The sequence below is a fragment of the Lissotriton helveticus genome, chromosome 5_1, assembly GCF_964261635.1.
Source record: "Lissotriton helveticus chromosome 5_1, aLisHel1.1, whole genome shotgun sequence".
Lineage (NCBI taxonomy): Eukaryota > Metazoa > Chordata > Amphibia > Caudata > Salamandridae > Lissotriton > Lissotriton helveticus.
The window spans coordinates 386595213-386612368 of NC_136065.1; the positions used below are offsets into that span (position 1 = coordinate 386595213).

At 49.3% G+C, this 17156-nt stretch overlaps 1 protein-coding gene across 13 annotated transcripts in view; it reads left to right on the forward strand.

Annotated features, from left to right (window-relative positions):
• EIF4G3 (eukaryotic translation initiation factor 4 gamma 3) overlaps positions 1–17156 on the forward strand; it is a 1426031-nt gene that overhangs the window by 1098476 nt on the left and 310399 nt on the right. The gene's annotated exons all lie outside the window — the stretch shown is intronic.

Below are 17156 nucleotides of genomic sequence, written 5' to 3' on the forward strand. Positions count from 1 at the left end.
TAAATGGGCACCCTAAACCTGATTCAGTGGTCACACAGGCGGCCCAGAAGCACTCCCGCAACCCTTCCTCCCCGCTGTCCGCTCCTCCGGACAAAGAAGGCAGGAAGCTGGACACAATCGGAAAACGGTTCACGACAACTTCGGCCATGACCGTCAAGGTGGCCAACTTCATTGCCCTGTTGGGGCGTTATAATCGCCAACTCTGGGAAGACATAGCCCCATATTTGTCAGACCTGCCTGACACAGTCCAAGGTGAAGTCAAGGCTCTACTAGTGGAGGGTCAAACTTCAGCAGCCGAAATAATAGACTGTGCTATTGATGCTGCCATGACTGGATTTCGTCAACTTGCTGGAGCTGCGGTCCTACGCCGTCAAGGATGGCTTAAGGCGACGTCGTTCCGCCAGGAGGTGCAATCCAAGGTCTTAGACATGCCCTTCGATGGCCAGCACCTTTTTGGGGACAAGATCGATGAGGCATTGCAAACCATAAAGAAGGACACGGATACGGCCAGGGCTCTGGGTACCTTACAGTCCCGGACCCAGTCCTTTCGAGGCAACAGATCCAGAGGGCAGTCCTCGTATCGAGGTTCCTATCAGAATAGGTCCTCGTACTCCTATACTAACAAAGGTCAATACCAACACAAGCAACCTCAAGGCCGTCAATCGTCCTACGGACGATCGAACTTCAGAGGCAAGAATGCGAAGAGGGGCACTGGCGGCCGCCAGTGACGGGCTACTCCAGCCAGTCCAGACACCCTATCCCTCCTTACAACTTGGAGGAAAATTGACCCATTTCCTCAACAATTGGCAACTCATAACCACGGACCGGTGGGTTCTCCAAATTATACGTTTTGGCCATTCCCTCGAATTCACCACCATCCCTCCCAGACCTCCTCCACGCAGACGGGCGCACAAAAACCTACGCCTGCTTCTCCAGGAAATTTCTGTAATGCTGAAGAAAGGAGCTATCGAGCGCGTTCCAGCACCCCTGAAGGGGAAGGGCTTTTACTCCCACTTCTTTCTTGTACGCCAGAAAGAGGACAAGTGGAGGCCCATTCTGGACCTCCGAGCGCTCAACGTCTTCCTACGGAGCCAATCGTTCAAGATGGTGACGATTCAAGAAATACTAGGCATTCTAGAAAAAGGAGATTTCATGACATCCTTGGATCTCCAGGATGCCTACTACCACATCCCCATCCTCAAGTGTCACAGAAAATTCCTGAGGTTCGAGGTTGCAGGGCAACATTATCAATTCAAGGTACTACCGTTCGGCCTCAAATCCGCGCCGTGGATTTTCACGAAGTGCCTTGCACCGGTAGCAGCTTTCCTGCGTCAAATGGGTCACCAGGTCTTCCCCTACCTAGACGACTGGCTGGTGAAAGCACCCTCGGCGAAAGACGCAGCCGAATCCTCCAGCGCCTGCACAAATCTTTTTCAGAGGCTGGGATTAACTCTCAATCTCAAGAAATCCTGTGTCATCCCTACGACAAAAATTACCTTCCTCGGAGCAACCTTGGACACAGAGTGCGCAAGAGCCTTCCCCTCGAAGGAAAGGACAGACAAGATATTGTCCCTGGCCACGGCTGTGGCGAACAGGACACAACTGAAGGTCAGGACCTATACATCCCTCCTGGGCATGATGTCCTCCTGTATACTCCTCGTCCCTCACTGCAGACTCAGGATGCGCCCGTTGCAGGAGGCGCTCGCGAGCCAATGGACTGAAAGTACTGGCTCTTTCGAGGACACTGTATGGATAACTCCTTCCGGCAACACCTCTGGTGATCACCACGGACGCTTCCCTGGAGGGATGGGGCGCTGTCCTTCAGGACCTTCGGATCAGCGGCAAATGGGACACTCAGGAAAAACAGCTTCATATAAACCTTCTGGAGCTGAGAGCCGTGTATCTGGCACTACAGGCCTTTCTACCACGCATCCAGCACTCCCCAGTGCTCGTCAAAACGGACAACACCACGACGATGCACTATCTCAACAAACAGGGAGGAACGCGTTCGCTCTCTCTATCACGCGAATCGCAGAAGATCTGGAACTGGCTAGTGCTGCATGGAATCACACTCATAGCCGACTATGTGCCAGGCAAGGACAATACCATCGCCGACGCCCTAAGCAGGCAAAGATCCCTCTCCCACGAGTGGGAACTGAGCGACAGCGCGCTGACTCACATCTTCTCTCAATGGGGAGTCCCAGGAATCGACCTGTTTGCCACCAAGGGGAACGCCAAATGCCCAAGCTACGCAAGCTGGCATCCCCAACAGGGATCACTGGGGAATGCCTTTTCCATCGGTTGGTTCAGCGTGTTTGCGTACGCTTTTCCTCCGTTTCCCATGATCCCGAGGCTCCTCAGGAAGATGAAGGCGGAGCCCTGTACCCTAATCCTGATTGCCCCGTCCTGGCCGAGACAACACTGGTTCTCGGATCTACTTCGGCTCTCTATCAAGACACCGATTCGTCTGCGACAACACCCGAACCTCCTGACGATGTCCAAGGGGCAGGTGCAACACCCGAACCTGCAATCGCTCAGGTTATCGGCCTGGCTCCTGAGCACAGAGAGTTCGGTGGCCTGAATATCCCGCAAGACTGCAGAGATATACTGGCAAAAGCGAGAGCAGACAGTACCAACAAAACCTACTCTCTCAAATGGAAAAGATTCTGCATTTGGTGTTCGGACCAGGGCCTGCAACCACTGTACGTCACACCTGAACAGCTATTGCCATACCTACTGCACTTGGCACAATCAGGACTGGCACATGCATCCATAAAAGTTCACCTGGCAGCTATATCGAGGTTCACCAGAACTTTCACGGGACCTTCCCTGTGGTCCAGTAGACTGGTCAAACAATTCCTGAAGGGGCTTTATAGATCCTTTCCGAGGCCTCGGAAAGTCCCCCCGACGTGGCATCTGAACCTAGTTCTCAACCAACTCATGAGGCACCCCCTTGAACCCATTCATCGGGCATCCATCAAATACATCTCATGGAAAACTGCGCTCTTGCTCGCTTTAACATCGGCCAGGAGAGTAAGCGAACTTCAAGCTCTGTCCATTCAGGATCCATACATGCAATTCAGACAGGACAGAGTGATATTAAGACCGAACCCTAAGTTCATACCGAAAGTGCCTTCGGACTTTCATCTCAATGAACCAATAGTCCTTAGGTCTTTCTTTGCGAACCCTTCCACCGCAGCCGAAAGAACACTCCATTCTTTAGATCTCAAGAGATGTCTAAAGTTCTATCTGGATAAAACCAAAGCCTTCAGAAAATCTTCACAACTATTCGTGGCCTACAGCAATCCAAGAATGGGCCTGCCTCTCACGAAGCAAAGCATCTCGAGATGGATTTCCTCAGCGATTGCATTCTGTCATACCAAGGCCGGACGGCCTTTGACTGATCATGTCACTGCACATTCCACCAGGGCGATGTCCACCTCAGCAGCACTTTTCGCTGGAGTGCCGATCCTGGACATATGCAGAGCGGCGACCTGGAAGTCACCGCACACTTTCTCCAGACACTACTGCCTGGATATCGAACTTCAGAAGGATGCAGCAGTGGGCCAGGCGGTGCTACGCCATCTCTTTCAGTGAGGTGAGCCTTCCCTCATCCCGCCATCCAGGTATGCACATTCTCTGCTATTGTGATGCTCTGCTTATGCTGTCTTTTTACATGCTATAGGACAATGTGTGCATTGTCTAACATGCCTGCAGGACACCTTTCCATCACCAATGTGCATGTCTAATTGCTAGCTACTCTGATTCAGGCATGTGAATCTATGAAAGACACCCCTAATACTGGATAAGAACTGCGTTACTTACCTGTAACAGCAGTTATCCAGTATTGGTGTCTTTCATAGATTCACATGCAACCCTCCCGCCTCCCCTGGGAAGTCTCACATCCCTCTCTAACAATATTACGCCTAACTAGCTGAGTGCGTACGAAAATCTGAGGGACTGAGGCTCCTCCCAGGAAGGTTCTAGAGGGAGGTCGGAGCTGATTGGCTGACTGTGAGAGTTTGGTCCTTTTTGCATAAGGACAAAGAAAGGCTACTAAGGGGAGACCCTTAGGCCTATTTTCTCTATGTATGTCTATAGGACATTACTTTTTTATGTACCGGAGGCTCCCGTCTCGACGACGGGGAATGATTCAGGCATGTGAATCTATGAAAGACACCAATACTGGATAACTGCTGTTACAGGTAAGTAACGCAGTTCTTTGTGTGTGAGTCTAGGGGAGGGGTACCCGTAGATCCGGAAGTTGCTGCTTTATAGAAACCTGCCGGGCAGAGGTGTCGTTCGCAGTTTCTCACTGGGCCAGCTCAGTAATGCGGCAACACAACTTTGTTTGCACACGGGTCCTTTATCTTTAGGGTGACCAGATTCTCAAAACAAGCAAGCATTTACAATGCAATGGTCTCGGCAATATTATAGGTAGAGCTATTGGTATTGCTCATTTTTTTAATCTTTTTTGTATCCCTAAATAAATGGCATTGTCATTTCTATTGGCATAAATTTTTTTTTTGCATATGTGATACCTATTGCATTAGCAGGGAGAGTGAGGTAGTGAGATAGAGAGAGAGAGTGAGGTATTGAAATAGAGAGAGAGTGAGGTAGATAGAGAGTGAGGTAGTGATATAGAGAGTGAGGTAGTGAAAGAGTGAGGTAGTGAGGGAGAGGGATGTTGTGAGGTAGTGAGATATAAGCATAGAGTGATGTTGTGATGTAGTGAGATAGAGAGAGAGGTAGTGAAAGAGAGTGAAAGTGAGTGCGATAGAAAGAGTGAGGTAGTGAGATAGAGAGTGATTGAGGTAGTGAGTTAGAGAGAGTGAAGTTGGGAGCTAGAGAGTGAGGTAGTGAGAGAGTGAGGTAGTGATGTTTTGAGAGAGAGAAGTTGTGAGATAGTGAGGTACTGAGATAGAGTGGAGTAGTGAGGTAGAGAGAGTTATGTAGTGAGAGAGAGGTAGATAGAGAGTGAGGTAGTGAGAGACAGAGAGTGAGGTAGTGAGAGTGAGGTAGTGAGGGAGAGGGATGTTCTGAGGTAGTGAGATAGAAACAGTGAGTGAGTTTGTGAGGTAGTGAGATAGAGAGAGAGTGAGGTAGTGAAAGAGAGAGTGAAAGTGACTTTGTGACATAGAAAGAGAGAGAGTGAGGTAGTGAGATAGAGAGAGTGCGATGTAGTGAGTTAGTGAGAGAGTGAAGAGACAGAAAGAGAGAGATCAGACGTGTGTATAAACCTATCCGAATCTGCATGGCATACACTCTAGATCGCTCGTGATCTACATACGCTACAACTTTCAATGTTTGCAGCGCGTGAATGCACCTGTAGAAATGGGCTTTAGCAGTCCGCTAACGTGCAATATCTTCTAAGCACCCCTCGATGTCCAGTAAACATGAATCAATGTTTGGGATAGTCATTGCAAATGCCAAATCTTCACATTAGGAAGGAGCAGCAAAACAGGTTGGACAGATTAGTCTGAGCACCGTCCTTTAATTGGCGTCAACATCACCACACATGAGCATGGATAGTCAAGAGGCACACACCTTTGATTTTCTGCTACACCTTGCAGTCACCATAGAACTTCCGCCTAAACTGTCCCTTTACCTTGTACGCGTTTTATATCAGGTGCCTGTAGCTTCTCTCTTGAGAACAGTTACTTCCCCTAAGAGCCTAAAAATGAGGGCCACACATTTACATTGTGGTTAACAGCTGAACGGGGCAAATTTACCGCCCCATTCCGAGTTTTTGAGATTGGAGTGGGGAATAACGTGCAGAAGCAGTTTTCCAGCACCCATATTATGCACATTCCCATTACCGACCTCTTTTCCTCACGCCAGTTCCTCCAGGTTACACTGGAAGAATTTGTGCGAGCGGCGTTATTATCACACAACACGGAATACCGTCTGCGCCCTAATCCTGGTATTACTGTAGCACTAAAAAATAAGTGCCAATGAGCAACGTAATATTCAACTGCCCTTTTCTGCAGTTGGTTTGGCACATTACGAACTTCATCAGCATTTGAACCCACACAGTGTTACTTAAGAGGTTTAGCAAGGCACAAGGTTGTGGCACTGAAGAACATTTTGTAACCTAATTAAAAAGTGATGTTGCTAGACAGACGTATGCAAATATTTTGTTTTAACACATACAAAGAGGCTCCACAAGTTATGTTGGTGCATACAACAGGTGGTGATTCGTTTAACAAAAGATATTAAAAAATATAACCATCACTCGTCAGCGACGGAGGTGATCGACATTTAAGTAATTCGCAATAAATTCAGTTCTGTCCAAGATCCTCCTATGGGTAAAAATTGTTAAAAACGGGTCTAATATTTACCTGTCAGAAAATAAAACTGTTCTGAATGTGCCATGGCGTATGCTGAAAATGGAAGACCTTGTGTGCCCTGAGAAAGATAAATACATGGAAAGTTATGTACACATTCATTCCTTCAAATGAAAACCGTGTTTCGCTCCCAACAAAGGCGAACGCTTGCAGGTATGTCCCCACATGTCTGCATTCCTTCCTTCCTACTGTTTCCACGGAGCGTGGACTCCTCTTCCTACATGGCAGAGCAGAGAAGGGGCCTGTTTTTAAACGCATGCCCTGGTTAGAATCATGAAAACACCCATTTCGGGATCATGCCTGACATTTCCAACCAGTGGAGTACATTCTTGTCCATATTACATTTCTAAACAGCGGGTATAAGATCTCGGGCCAACCCCGCACCTTCCGGTCAGTGCCCGCCAGAGTGCCCAACAAAGGAGCTCCCTTTTCACAAGTGCAAAATCTTACTAAACTCGTCCTTGCTGCGTTTGGTATATTGAACCTTCCTGCACGGCCTGGTCTCCGAGGTAAAGCAGCGTGAGGATGACATACCAAGAAAGCCCACCTGGGACTGGCCATACTAACCGAGCACGTCAGAGCTCTCAATGGAAACAAGCAGCTGGAAATGTGACATCCTTCATTATACAGGGAACACACCCATCGTCCTGCAACGTTTCATCTGGACTGTGCCACCCATAGCGGTAGCGGGGGTAAGATCAGTAAATATGCACTACTGAAAATATGGCTTGGGTACAGTGTAAGGGAAGGTAATATGGTGGAGGTGGCGCCCTGCATCCGTCCACTGCACCCAGCCGTTTCCGGGGGGATGAAGGCTGCACCGCTGACCGCTGCCTCAGCGACAGCGCCTTAAGCTGGATCTAGACAAGCGTAGGGCCCTATGCAAATGAGGTCGATCTGCCTGTCCAATCCGGTGCAAAGACATTGCGTGTGACGTTCCACCATTTCCAACTCTGGAGAGTTCTTATCGGCTGGCAGATGTGCGTCATCTTGAACGTGTCCTTTTGTAAACATATCCCTGCAGTGTTATAAGGCAGCAGAATGCTTCGACTCATAGTACTTTCTTCTCCGCACACACTGAGGGCAGGATGGTACTCCGACCTTGCAGGGACCATGGAAGACCGTTTACATTCCGTACACCTGAAATAACAAGACGATGCACTTGAAGACTCGGCGGTGGACAGGCAACAATGGCGGCCGCAAGCTTCCGGACATTTTCGGATTCGGGGGCGTGTTTTGCTGTTTTGAGTGACAGACAACGTCACTGTCTAAAGAACAGCAAAACTTACGCCCCCAAATCCGAAAAAGACTGAGCCTATTCGGAGGGACGGCTCTCTCCTCTAATGGCTGGCCTCCATTTAGGAAGCCAGCCAATGGGAGAGAGCCAAAGGCAGAGGCGGGACTAATAGTCCCCTAAGAAACATAAAATCTCGGACTTCCGGTTCTGCCTTCGGCAGACCGGATATTACCTCGACCTAAAAACGGGGACAGGTCATAGACATAGAAGTAGGACTAAGGTCTGCAGTAACCATCGACATAAAAGTAGGACTATTTGACAGCTGTCATAGACCTAGAAAAAGGACTACAATGACAGCTCTCTCCACAGACTGAGATGAAGCATTACAGACGACAAATCAGAGGTCTTTTATCGGCAGTAACCATTAATTCCATTTAAACACACTTTGCCTCAACATTTGCTATAGTTGGTGACCACCCTTGCCTTGAAATTCCAAGTATATTTTCTGATTAAATAAGTATATGTATATATATATCCAACATCAGAGTTACCCCATTTAGAAGAGCCAGCTTACAGGTAGGTGACTCTTCATTTATTGTGCAAGTTGTCAGCACAGTGCAGGAAAACAGAGTCCAAAAACAATAGTGAGCCTGACGCGTTTCCTGCTTCTCGAGCATTTCTTTTATATGTATATATATATATATATATATATATATATCATCCACAACGATTTTCTTCAAAGAAAAGCTCGCACTAGGGAATAATTGAACCACAGTTTATTCCAGCAAAGTAAACTGTGGTTCAATTATTCCCTAGTGCGAGCTTTTCTTTGAAGAAAATCGTTGTGGATAATTAAATTACCGAGTGACCCGCTCGGTCTCTGCTCGCCATCTGTCAACGGGCCGCGGACTTCGGGAAACGGGTCTCCTTTCCTATGCAAATATTTATATATATATATATGTATATATATATATCATGATTGTGCGATTTTCTTTATTGTTCATAGTTAACAATCGAAGAGGAGTTTGTGATCTTGTTTTTGCCACGAGGAAGTGAAAAGGCTTCCAGCGAGCCAAGCAAGCCTGGTGGTGAAGCTTCTGGATTGGTTTGCAAGCATGAGATATTGTTGCCAAATGCAATTGCCTTCCGATGTCCCAACACAATTCTAATTCCACTAATAATAACCTCCACAGAATTGATATTAAAACAATTTTTTTTTAAAGAAAGTAGTTAAAGGAGTGGAGCTCTGGACATTCCTGTCAAGTACGATGAGACAGAACATTTGTAAATGACAAGTGCTCATTCATTTTTAGAGTGGCCTCTGGGTGCACAAAACGAGCCCTGATATTTGTTTTTAAGCTCAATGCTGGGGTACTTTTATCAGTTAACTTAAACAGGTAACTGTATTCTGCACTATCAAACAACTTCTCAGCCTCTAAACGGAGAATTGTCATAGAGAAGTTGAACTGTTCTCATACCCATATTGGGGACTGCACTAACCTAGTATTATTGCTGTTGGTTCTAACTTTAATGTATCCTGATTGATAAGGTGAAATAAGACAGAGCTATACTGCGGCCAATCAGGACACTAAGGTCGAAGTAAAAAGCTTGACATCACAAAGAAGGAGAGCTTTTGACCTGTGTGAATCAAACTTACTGAAGCCCGACAAGGGTTTCCGTAAGAGAATCTAAAACTTCAGTCAAGTGAGGCTCTGAGTGGGAAAGCTGACTGCTGGTAAAATGTCTTCTTAGGCAAGCCATCTGATTGCAGTCTATATATGTATGAGAAGTAGTTTGAAAAGACTCCCAAGGTGATCGTTCATGCAAATCAATCCTTTCAGTACCATCTCTTACTTTCGTCAAGTGGTTGCATGCCTGTTTCTTGCAGATATTGTTGGATAAATGTCTGCTATGCCCTGCTTCTCGTAATAGCTTTGCTGGGTTGCATAGGCCCTACCAACTATGATTGCTGTTATTTTTCTGCTCCACCCATGGCAAAAGTGTACGTCAGTGGGTAGTACCTCTGCACATGCATCATCCGGATTAATGGGTCTACTCTCATGTGATTTTGGTGAAAAGCGACAGCACAATGTCCACTCCGGCTGGCTTTCTGCTAGTTTGAACCCCATACGAAATTTAGAAATCTAAACACTCGTCACCAAACAGCAACGAATGCCTTGGCACATATTGCAACACGTCAATTTATAGGACAGCAAACCTAACAGTGCTTCTTAGACGTACCTACAGCAGTTTTATTAATGTGACAAAGTTTAAAAATGCAGGCTTTACATTGCTTATAGTGGGGCAGGCAAGACACAAAGAGCAAGGAAATAGGTAACAATATTTAAGCCTGCATACTGAAACCTAGCAACACATTGATCAGGTTTCAGCCCATTTTACACCGAAACAAAGGTAAACCAATCCAATGTGCTACAAGGGCATAAAAACGTAAGTCAGATCCTATTAAAAAAATTACTATAAGAGAACACTTATTCTGCTGGGGTTTATCGCTTTTAAATGTACTGGTCAAGCCACAATTTGGCACTGACTGTGATGGCAGTTATGCTCGTGTGTCAGGCCTCGGGCAAGGTGGTTTGCTGTGTGGACTGGCGGGGCAAGTCTCGTTGTATGGCTACAGATGATCCTGGCTCCAGGCTGAGGCAGCTCTGATGCGGAGGCAGGGTCCCGTCGACGGTGCTGGTAGGGCTGGGCTGGGGAAGAGTCACGAAGCTGGATTCTGTTGTAGTCGGAGACTGTCCGACCCTCGCTCGCTATAAGGCAGAGCAGGAACACACTGACTGGAGGTAAAATCAGGGTCATGCCGGTCACAGGTGGTTCTAATCAGCTGCTGTGCGATGGCTGCCACAATGACGTAGGTGGCGATGCAAAGTGGACAAAGAGAAGGGAAATCCCGAGAGAAATTGTCTCTCTTCAGAGGATTTCCCTTCCTGCTACCGCGCTCACCTCTGACGTCCCAGTCACACGTAGTGCAAACAGGGCATGCACGCAAACGGAACAGTTGAAAACGGGGACATTTCTCTGTTTGCCCCGGACAGTGTTCTAAAACAGGGACATTTGACTAACTTGGCAAAGTGTCGGGACACAGGGACACTTCGCCAAAAACGGGGACCGCCCGGGGGAAACCGGAACGTCTGGTCACTCTATTTATCTTACTTTATCTTACTTTTTTTTTTTACAAGCACCCCGTTATGCACTTTCATGTATTGGCGGCCGCGCAACTTTGTTTACATGCGGATTGTCAAAACAAAAGTACGTGGCCGCTATTAAAATGCTGGACCCATGCACAATTCCACCGTCAGGTTTCTGGGTTCCAGGGTCACGGAGGATCGCCTTTCCAGGATCTCAGAGATGGTTAGCGGGTCTTGCAGGGAGAACCGGGTTGAGGAGTCAGCCTTTAGTGGCTAGAATGCAGGTATCGGTACCCGTGCTGCTTGTGAGGAAAAAGCATGGAGAACTCTGCTTCAGATTTCTCTGAGGATGTTTTCCAGGTAAACTTAGATCATTGGAATAAAAAAACAGCTGCACACTGGCTTCCACATGAGGTTCCTTGCGCAGCAGCTTGTCGGCGTCTACCTAACTGTGACCAGTTTCACTTGCACCATTTGGACTCCTAAACTTCTGTTGCTGCTCCTACTCGTGGCCATCTTCACAGGTTAGTGAGTTTTCTCAATGATGTTAACATATTTCCACTCTACATATTTAAAAATTGAGTGGGTAACTGCGATTTTCTTGGAATTAAACGCACTATCTAAATATGCACTTGTTTTTCTTATAAAATACATATTTGAATAATGGATAATTGGTCCCACCCTCACTTATGTTGTCTGAGTTATCACCCTATCGTCTGCATTACCCTGCTACCAGCCTCCCTCCTGCTGTTTATGTTGCCCCGCTCCCACACGTCATTAGAAAAATGACATCATTCTTCCCCCTTCCGCTGCCCATGTTGCTCCTCCCACCTGCCCAACCTCCCCTTATTGTCTGTTGCCCCTACCCGCTATAGCAAAACAAGCATTGGCATAGCCAATAGGTCTCGCTTTTGGGACCTTTTAAGTATTTAGTTATGCAGCACAATATCCTTGTTCTTCAGAGTCTACAGGAGGGCGACAATGGCTGGTCTGGCATTATGAGACACAGAAGGGGGACCCCGGTAGGCTGAGGGCTAGAGGACAGTCTGTGGAGACAAACGGGTCATCAGAAATCCAGTCCTGAGGGATTGGACATAATTTCCGTGTACATATTTATAATAATTTGCTCGCCCGTAATATCCTCCCGGAAGAGCTGTAATAACTCTCGCCCTTTCCCTTCTCTCCGTGCACTACGGGGCTGGCATGAACACAGTCCCAGGGCTGTTTTTAAATCCCAGTCCACCAGTGACAGCCCCGCTGTGACGGCCAGCAACCTCAGGTTTTACATGAGTGACACTCTTCCCCTCAGACTGACAGCTGGCCAGTTTCAGAGGCCCGCGGCGGAGGAGAGGCCACATCAGTTCACACCTGACTCAATGGGTTGACAAGACACAGAAAACATATTAAATTAACAGCTCATGTCCTAATATTATGCCTGAATACCAGGAATTAGTTTTTTAGCTTAAGCAATACCGCACTCTAACGAACAGGATTACACATCATTTCTCGGCTCCGTTTTCCAGTCGCGTTACATCGTCGCGGGTTTTAAACTGTGAGCTATTACCGAACCGCTGCATTTAGAATTAGTTCTGGGGCTGTAAAAACTAAGAATGGATCCCTAGTTCCGTGGTATGGCCTTGAGCGGTACACGTCAGTGGAAGTGTAGGTCAATTCACGCATAACTTGTAAACAAGTTGCTCACTAAGCAGAACTTTGGCACATCCTTGGACATTAGCTGAAGACACAGGGCTCACTCAAAGGCTACCTCCGGAAAGAGTTATAAATATATGGTTACATTGGGAGGTGCAACATTTTTGCAAATTAAAGAAAAGTTCTGTCAAGAAAACATTGCTGTTGACCTTTTAGAGTCGATAGCGCAACAACACTGAGGGAAAGAAGAAAATCAGGTAAAATGAGGTGGCACTCTGACAAAAAACACACAGACGGGAACCCAGAAAATGTTGGAAGGGACAATTAAGCTGTTAGGCTAAGAGCTGCGCCAGGAAACAGCAGCATATCGTTCTTCTTCTAAGCATACGTTAAGTGCTTTATTTACGTTTTATTCCATGTTGTGCAATTAAAATGGCACAACACTGTGCCCACCTCGCGTGGCATTATAAAAGAAATGGCTTTCAGTCTCAATGCCAGCATCCGATGCAAAAAGAAACAATACCTATTTGGTGCTAGCTTTGTATTGATGGTAAATACCAGGATGCTGGAGAGTGGAATTAAAGCAAGCACATGGCTAGACACAATCTCATTCCGGATTTGAAAACAAGCGCCCAGACACAGAACCACAAGTTTTCACCTTGATGTTGCTTCATCAAACACTGGGTGGTTTGTAGTGACTTTATGACACATCCGCTTCAAACATTCAGGATTAATGGAAAATAGTCACTGCACATTGGTTCCTCAAAAGGTGCAGCCGAATTGACATTAAATAGTTACAGCCCGAAGTCGAACAGAAAGGATTAAAACAGAGCTCAGGCGAAACTCCAATTACGCCGGTGTCTATCGCCCTCTATCTATCGCCCTCACTCTATCTATCAATCTATCGCCTTCACTCTATCTATCTATTGTCCTCACTATCTATCTATCTATCTATATATCAATCGCCCTCACTCTGCCTATTGCCCTCACTCTGCCTATTGCCCTCACTCTGCCTATTGCCCTCACTCTGCCTATTGCCCTCACTCTGCCTATCGCCCTCACTCTGCCTATCGCCCTCACTCTGCCTATCGCCCTCACTCTGCCTATCGCCCTCACTCTGCCTATCGCCCTCACTCTGCCTATCGCCCTCACTCTGCCTATCGCCCTCACTCTGCCTATCGCCCTCACTCTGCCTATCGCCCTCACTCTGCCTATCGCCCTCACTCTGCCTATCGCCCTCACTCTGCCTATCGCCCTCACTCTGCCTATCGCCCTCACTCTGCCTATCGCCCTCACTCTGCCTATCGCCCTCACTCTGCCTATCGCCCTCCCTCACTCTGCCTATCGCCCTCCCTCACTCTGCCTATCGCCCTCCCTCACTCTGCCTATCGCCCTCCCTCACTCTGCCTATCGTCCTCCCTCACTCTGCCTATCGCCCTCCCTCACTCTGCCTATCGCCCTCCCTCACTCTGCCTATCGCCCTCCCTCACTCTGCCTATCGCCCTCCCTCACTCTGCCTATCGCCCTCCCTCACTCTGCCTATCGCCCTCCCTCCATCTATCTATCGCCCTCACTCCATCTATCTATCGCCCTCACTCCATCTATCTATCTATCGCCCTCACTCCATCTATCTATCTATCGCCCTCACTCCATCTATCTATCGCCCTCACTCTTATCTATTACCCTCACTCTTTTTTTTTATATATCTTTTTATTAATAGAAGAAAAACAAGAGGAGATAGTACACATATCGGCCATCACGCTATACAGTACATTACAACTGTGAGTAGGCGAATAAACCAATGTGTTAAAATCAATGCACGGAGTATGAGACGTTAACATTAGCAGATATGCAAGAGAAGAAATACAGTATGATCAATGACCCCGTTAAGCTGATGTCTTCAAGGCCTGTCCACCCACGAATCAGGATAATTAAGACCATAGTAGACACCCAGACATGTGAAAAAGGTCGACTCAGGATAAGCAACCCACCTCTCGTATAAAAAGGGGAAGGGAAAGAAAAAGGCCATAGAACTAAACAAAGACAAAACAAACCCCCCCCAGACCCCCCACCCTGCACCCCTGCAATGGCTACGGCCTGACCCCACTAGCAGCGTGCCTGTCGCCCAACAACTAAAACCTAAAAGAAGGAAGAGAGTGGAGGAGGAGACATCATACAGGCTCCCGGTCTCCCCTACCCCCGCCAGAAGCAAACCACCCCTAAATGTAGTCAAAACATTGCAAAAGCAGCAATTACAAGCCAAACAAACTGGGGAAGTTTATAAAATCCGCCCGACTCCCGCATCATTATAGGTTGCAAGTCCCGTATCGAATTAAGCCTTTATATCAAACCCAGACAATCAAACTCATCCCTGGCCCTTCCGGTCTTTCGTGCGAGCTCTCTCCGCTCGAACCGCCATCTCGACAGGAAATTCAAATCGTTCAAGAAAGTCAAAACCAATACAGTAGGATCGAATACAAAGTTTTAGAACTCGAAGTCCACAAATCAAACGGAGATATCTGTCCACCAACAGTAAGTCATAAGAACGTAGTTGAACCGACTGGGAGGAGAAGAATGATAAGTCAATCCGATAAGGCACTGAGGACGTTATCCAGGAGTATAAGATCGGCTATGTCCATCTTGGGCGGTATCGCCATTGAGTATGATGAGTTTTTGGTAGTTCCAAGCTCGCAAGCTGTTGTTCGGGAGCTGTTAAAAAACACCAGATCTGGTTTCTGCACGGGGCCCTCTGTCTCAAGCAAGACCTGCTACTCGGGTAACACAACGTGTTTCGATTCTGGCAAAGGGTCGGAGTACGGTCTCAAAGAGATATTTTCAACTGTTACGACCATTTTGTGGATGACTTGCCCCAATGGCGGCCATTACGGTCTGCAGCGACGGCGTACATTCCGCCCGCTCCATCTCCTCTCGCGAAGCGATAGATCAGATCCTTGACCCCGGAGGTCGACTACTCCGGGGCAACAGGCACATGTGGGGCGGACGGTAATGGTGGACGCCCGTCAATCTCGTGATCTCTACACCGTCCCCGCCAGCTGGGATCCAAACCCGCCGACCCCGGGGGCCCAGCAGGGTCTCCGGGCAACAGACCCCCGTCCACAGCTACAAGTGCGTCTTGCCGCCGTACTCTTGGCAACAACCTGACCACAGTACCACCATCCAAACCGGTCAGGATATTCTCCACTTCGGGAGACCGGACGCCGCCCAAGTCTCGCGGCCGATGTTGTTCAACTCCAACCCGGATGGGTCAGAAATCGAGGCCCTGGCTTCCACGCTGGGTTAGGCCGAAAATGAGACACGGCGTAGCTTCACCATTCGAGACGATAAAAATCTCGGGATTGCATCCTTAGTCTCAGCAACACTTCAGCCACACGGGAGTCAGGTGCGAATTCAGGATCGATATCAGGATTCATCAGCTACTGGCGGAGGTCGGCGGAGCCGGGAGCTTACGCGGCCATCTTGGTTGCTACCGTAGCTCCTCTTTATCGCCCTCACTCTTAACTATCGCCCACACTCTTATCTATCGCCCACACTCTATCCATCGCCCTCACTCTGCCCATCGCCCTCACTCTGCCCATCGCCCTCCCTCTGCCCATCGCCCTCCCTCTGCCCATCGCCCTCCCTCTGCCCATCGCCCTCCCTCTGCCCATCGCCCTCCCTCTGCCCATCGCCCTCCCTCTGCCCATCGCCCTCCCTCTGCCCATCGCCCTCCCTCTGCCCATCGCCCTCCCTCTGCCCATCGCCCTCCCTCTGCCCATCGCCCTCCCTCTGCCCATCGCCCTCACTCTGCCCATCGCCCTCACTCTATCCATCGCCCTCCCTCTATCCATCGCCCTCACTCTGCCCATCGCCCTCACTCTGCCCATCGCCCTCACTCTGCCCATCGCCCTCACTCTGCCCATCGCCCTCACTCTGCCCATCGCCCTCACTCTGCCCATCGCCCTCACTCTGCCCATCGCCCTCACTCTGCCCATCGCCCTCACTCTGCCCATCGCCCTCACTCTGCCCATCGCCCTCACTCTGCCCATCGCCCTCACTCTGCCCATCGCCCTCACTCTGCCCATCGCCCTCACTCTGCCCATCGCCCTCACTCTGCCCATCGCCCTCACTCTGCCCATCGCCCTCACTCTGCCCATCGCCCTCACTCTGCCCATCGCCCTCACTCTGCCCATCGCCCTCACTCTGCCCATCGCCCTCACTCTGCCCATCGCCCTCACTCTGCCCATCGCCCTCACTCTGCCCATCGCCCTCACTCTGCCCATCGCCCTCACTCTGCCCATCGCCCTCACTCTGCCCACCGCCCTCACTCTGCCCACTGCCCTCACTCTGCCCACCGCCCTCACTCTGCCCACCGCCCTCACTCTGCCCACCGCCCTCACTCTGCCCACCGCCCTCACTCTGCCCACCGCCCTCACTCTGCCCACCGCCCTCACTCTGCCCACCGCCCTCACTCTGCCCACCGCCCTCACTCTGCCCACCGCCCTCACTCTGCCCACCGCCCTCACTCTGCCCACCGCCCTTACTCTGCCCACCGCCCTTACTCTGCCCACCGCCCTTACTCTGCCCACCGCCCTTACTCTGCCCACCGCCCTTACTCTGCCCACCGCCCTCACTCTGCCCACCGCCCTCACTCTGCCCACCGCCCTCACTCTGCCCACCGCCCTCACTCTGCCCACCGCCCTCACTCTGCCCACCGCCCTCACTCTGCCCACCGCCCTCACTCTGCCCACCGCCCTCACTCTGTCCACCGCCCTC